General features: G+C 47.3%; 1 pseudogene; it reads left to right on the top strand.

Moving 5' to 3' along the window:
• The first annotated feature begins 604 nt into the window (after positions 1–604).
• Positions 605–1523, top strand: LOC121149992 (annotated as a pseudogene).
• Positions 1524–5813: the final 4290 nt, after the last annotated feature.

The following is a 5813-nucleotide window of genomic DNA, read 5'->3' as shown; positions in this document are numbered from 1 at the left end:
AGACTCCTCCATGTTGCTCATTCCTGTTATCAATGTCTTGCCCAGTGGCTGTGCTCATCTACAGCATGGTACGTGTCTCTTCTCAGACACATCTTTTCCCACACATTGTTGTGCACCTGCTTTCTGTTAATTGAGATCTTGATCTTTGTCCCAGTGCCACATAATTTGCTGGGATTGCCTGACCCTGAGACATAAGTAGTACAAGCCTACCTACACCTGTGTTTTAAAGCTTGTTGCCTTCCTTCCCAGTATACACACATCAGCGTGATGTGATGTGTTGGTTGATCTATCTTTGTTTACATTCGCTCTTCATTATTAGGGAGGTTTGTTTCTCAGAGCTGCTCACATACGGTTGAAACAGTGCCTGGAATGTACCAAGTAGTCAACAATCATTCTCAAGTGCATATTAGAAACTCATTATAGCTACAGGGTGCACAGCCTTATGAGGAAGTGAGGTTCATTTGAGAGGAATTCTACGCCACAGAACAGAGTCATTATGCTGGAATCCAGACTGATCTGAAAAACAAAAATGATGTTGTTTCTGCTGGGTAGCTAGCACTCACCTCTGTCCTGTTCTCTCTTATTTGGTAGTCACATCGACATCATGGGACCAGGAAACCATACATGGGCTGTGAAATTCCTTCTGCTGGGACTTTCAGAGGACTTGGCAATGCAGACTCTAATCTCTGGCCTGTTCCTCTCATGTACATGGTCACTGTCAGTGCTCATTGTCCTGGCCTTCCTCGCAGACCCACACCTCTACATGCCCATGTACTTATTTCTTGCACACCTATCCTAGGTGGATGTGTGCTTCACCACCACCACCATCCCCAAGATGCTGGGGAACATTCAGATGCAGAGTCAAGCCATCAGCCATGTTGGCTACATCACAAAGATGTTTTTCTTCATATTCTTTGTATCACTGGACAATTTTCTTTTGGCTTTGATGGCTTATGACTGGTTTGTGGCCATCTGTCACCCGGCGCACTATATGGTTAACATGAATCCTCAACTCTGTGTGTGGGTGGTTCTGCTGTGCGGGATTATCAGTGTTCTGTATGCCTTGCAAAACAGCTTACTGGTGCTGAGGCTGAGCTTCTGCACACATGAGGATATCCCCCACTTTTTTCTGTGAGTTGAACCAGGTGGTCCACAGAGCCTGTTTTGATATGTTTCTCAATGACCTCATGATATATCTTGCAGCTGTGCTGCTGGCCGGAGTTCCTCAGGCTGGGATCTTGTACTCTTACACTAGGATCCTCTCCTCCATCCATGCCATCTGGTCAGCTCAGGGCAACTATAAAGCCTTTTCCACCTGTGCCTCTCACCTCTCTGTTGTCTCCTTATTTTATGGCACAGGACTGGATGTATTCTTCAGTTCTGCTGGTACACACAATTCACACTCAACAGCCATGGCCTCAGTGATGTATAGTGTGGTCACACCCATGCTGAACCCCTTCATCTACACTCTCAGGAATAACGATATCCAGAGGGCTGTGAAAATACATCTGAGGGAAATCTGATGGCCATTTGCAAGTTATACCCACGAATCAGACCTTTAAACCTAAGGGACCACAGAAGGGCATGCAAAACTCCCTCCCACCCAGCCCTTCTGCTCATTTCCTGAAGGCTTCACTTCATTTCACAACTTTATATTTGATGCTTCCTTTCTGAAGTTTTCAGTTGTCTTGGATTTTCACACTTCTCTTCCTTGTTAATTTTTTCCTGTCCCCAAATCATTTCTAGGTTAAAATTCAACCACCTTGACTTCCTTTCTATGTGATAAAGTGGTATGTTGTACTGCTCTTTGTAGTGATGAACTACATTCACCACCAAGTCTGTTTTTGTGAGGCTATGACATGATAGTAGTTCTGTTTGTTTCTGAAATAAAGCAGTTGGAGCTACATATAGATATCTCTGTTCAGTACTGTGGCACCCAACCTTAATCCTGAGCCTGACACGAAGAATAAATTCTCAACCTTGGAGCTTGAGCGGCGGATGGGATCAGAGAGGGGTGGGACCTTGGGCCTGAGGGTTTAAACGTCCAGCAGCCAGCCGGCTGCTGTGGGGCCTCAGAATGCGGCATCTCATGCCTTGATCCCACACGCAAGCCACCATGTGCACGTGGTGTGCTGTCTATGTGGTGAACTGTCCCCGGTGGCCAGTGCACCATTTGATGCCGTGCTCTGCCTGCTGCCCCGCCCCCCAGGGGAGCTCTAGGATTTTGGTTCTTTGATTCACTGCTTAGGTAGCTTCATGGTGAACCCATAGTGCTTTGGGGACATGAATCAATCCTAAAGATTCCCAATGACAGTAACTCTTCCTCTGAAGAATCTGTAACTACTTAACAATGCTGAGTACCAAACACCAGTTCATGCAATGGCTAAGGCTCTGTGCTTGTCCAGATGATGGCCCGATTACCTGATATGATGATGGATCAGTAGAGAGGTCACAGTATGCAGGGCCACGACATGAAATAGCATTTGAGAACCATATCTGGGGGTAGATTGTGTAGAGGATGTGTGGGCCAAACCCTGTGGAAATTCTAACTCCACTGAATGGCTTAGGAGTGGGGATGGTGATGGCTGAGCTGGGTGTGACCAAGGAGCTTACCATCAATCACAGCAAAGGAACCCTCAGCAGTCTGGATAGGTCAAGGCAGTGGCACCCGAATGTGCATCTTGAATAGGGTGTGGGGTGGGCCAGGCTGCTACGTTCACCAGCTCATTCAAGGCCAAAAGGAAGGCCAGTCTACATCAGGCACTGGCCTAAAACCCAATGGCATGTATGAGAACTAGATCTGGGAGTGGATCAAGGCAAGAAACTTGGGAAACTCCCCTGGTGAGCCATAGCTCCCACTGGTGAACATGTGGTCCAGACCTGGGGGTTGGACAAGTTGGGCAAAGTAGCTCCAACTGCCCATCAGTGTATGGAAAGGTCATGGAATGGGCGTACCTGAAAGTACTGAGCAAATCTTAGCCCACAAGTTAAATTAAAAACCAGGATGGAACACAAGGCAAGCCCAGCTACGTTCTTGCACCAATTGGTCTATGTGAGCCAAGGACACTGAGCCACAGTGTCTAAGCGGGGGTCGGAACAGGTGGTGGGCTGTGATGAGCTGAGTCAGAGCAACCACTGGCATGCTTAACACTGGCCGGAAACAGGCCTGGTTGGGGAGCTGGGGGGAGACTCTAGCTGGGTGGAAGTGCCCACTAAGGGGCACATGGGCTGGAATGGGGCTGCATTCTGATTGGGATACAGTTGTAGCCTCCCTTGTCACAAGTGTGGACTGGGACTTGATGCACAGGACCAGGTCAGACTGCAACACCTTCTGGTGTTCTGGAGTACCGGGGTAGATGTGGGATGGACTAAGCAAGGCCTCAACCCCTACTGAGCCATGTATGAGCTACATGTGGGTATGGTCAAGCCGTGGCTTGGCTGTAACATCCAACAGCAAAGACCAGAATGGGTTGAAGGCTAGTTAAGAATAGCCACTGTTCCATGGTAGAACAGTAGGTGAACTGAGTAGTGCTGGCTCATAGAACCACTGATATGCATGTAACCTGGCTCTAGGAGGGTTCTGATGGAGGAGCCTGGGAAATGCCTCTGATAGGACACAGACCCTACAACTATGCACAAGAAGCATGGGAGAAAACAGCCCAGAGGAGGCCATGGAAAGTGTCCCACTGGCATACATTTGCCATGGATTGGGGCCGGACCAGGCTGAATCAGTTTACATCATACACTGGCAGATCTGAATGCCAGAGCAGAGTGTGGGTGGAGTCAGATTCAGTCGTGACAAAAGCAGTACACAACAAAGAATGCCAAGGTGAGCTTACCTGTGCCGGATATGACTGCAGCACCCAACCAGCACGCATGAGAATCAGAAAGTGAGGAGCAAAGCCAGGAGGGGAATAATGGATGATTCCATTGAGCTGGGATGGGGACAGACCAGACTAGGCAGGGCTACAACACCTGTGGGCCTCACATGGACCAGATCAGGGAAAAGCCAGGATGGGCGGACTATTACTACTGGTGCAAACAAAATTAGAGTGGGTGAGAGTGTTGGGGGGTTACCTGCAGCAGAAGCTGGCACTGGGGCGAATCCTGTCAAGCCTAAGCACAGAACCACCTGGAGAGTGCATAATCTGGGAGTCAGAGAGACATGGGGGGGGATAGTGGGCTCCTCCCTCTTTGGTTATGACTCCCATGGGAGAGCACAAAATAACTAAAGCAAGGGCTAAGGTGGCTAGACAGAGAGGCACTCAACAACATCTGTGATGGCTGGATAGTTGAGCTAGTTAGATGGAACTAAGCTTCAATATCCTTCAACATTTACTGGAACCAAATGGAATATGGGCAGACTGGACTAGTTTGCTACACATACTGGCAAACCAGGATAGGGGCAGGCCTGGTGAGGGTTGTGGTGGGTCACTTTGACTGGGCTGCAGCCCCCACTGGTTTATGTGAGGGCCGAGTATGTGCTGGTCAGAGCCAGGCTGGACTGCAACACCTGTTGTTTCAAGTGGAATTTGGGTCTGAAAACAAAACCAACCCAGCAGTTGCAATTACCAGCTGATCGGGGTGATGGACTGTGATGAGCCCTGTACTTGCTGGTACATATGAGAGTCTGGTCTGAGAACACCTCAGACAAAGTTTCTTTGGAGATCTCCCCAGTCAAAATGCTGGCCTCTGAAGCCTAACCAGGAAAAGATAGAAGATCGAACATGTCAATAAACCACCTCAGTTATATTTCAACAGTGAAAAACAGGCCTAATTGGACACACTAAGTCAATCAGTGCATTCTTCAACAGCCTCATCATGCCTGGAGTGGCAAGATTGGCAGCTCTTCATAACAGGTGAACTATCAAAACCACTTGAGCAAGGATCTCAGAGCATGCATTACACCCGGGACCTGGGTTGAGTGGGAGACTTTGTGGGGCTTCTCCCTTAATATTCCCTTTGCCTCAGATATATGAAGGAAACAATAGGGAAATAGTGGTCTTACCCACTTTCCTATAGCCCTTGTACCTTTTTACCCTAATTAACAATGTAAAGATTGCCAAAAATAAAAAAATATGTATATATTAAAAACACCCCTAATTAGTTTAGTATAACTAAAAAAAAAAAAAAACTGTATTTGTTGGAAGATCTTTCTTCCTCTCCTCTCTGTAAATTGGCCTTTATAATAAAAATAAATAGATCTTGAAAAATAAAATTCTCACCTTGCAACTTTCAGGATCACATATGTCTGCCATTTCACTGTCCAGGCTGTTCTGCTTCCCATCCAGCTCTCTGCTTGGTGCTTTGGAAAACAGAAGAAGATGGCCCATATCCTTGAGACACTGCACCCATGTAGAAAACCTGGAAGAAGTTCTTGGATTCTGGGTTTGCATCAGTTCAACTCTGTCTGTTGTGGGCAATTCAGGAGTAATTTAGAATGGACAATCTTTCTATCTTTGTAAATCTGATCTGCCTTTCCAATAAAACTAAAAAAAAGATCTTTACCAAAAAAAGGTTAAGCCCTGCTGGATGATGCCAGTTTATCATATCAGTGTTCCTGTCAAGTCTCAATTGCCTTACTTCTTAATCATTTTCCTACTAATGCACAGGGGTAAGTGGATTGTTTGGGGTCTGTCAGGGCCTGGGTTTCCTGACCCAGAATCTCAGACCTACCTGGGTGATGGGTGCTGAATCTGTAAGCTTCAGGCATGGGTTCTGGCAGGTCCAGGTTGTGTATGTGAAGTCCTTGGGCCTACCTATGACAATAGGTCCTCCTCAGTGGGTAAGATAGAGCAGTGGACGGCAAGCCC

The sequence above is a fragment of the Ochotona curzoniae genome, unplaced genomic scaffold (assembly GCF_017591425.1).
Source record: "Ochotona curzoniae isolate NIBS_2020 unplaced genomic scaffold, NIBS_Ocur_1.0 scaffold_4921, whole genome shotgun sequence".
NCBI lineage: Eukaryota > Metazoa > Chordata > Mammalia > Lagomorpha > Ochotonidae > Ochotona > Ochotona curzoniae.
The sequence above is the reverse complement of the archived record's forward strand: the minus strand, read 5'-3'. Positions and strand labels throughout refer to the sequence as shown.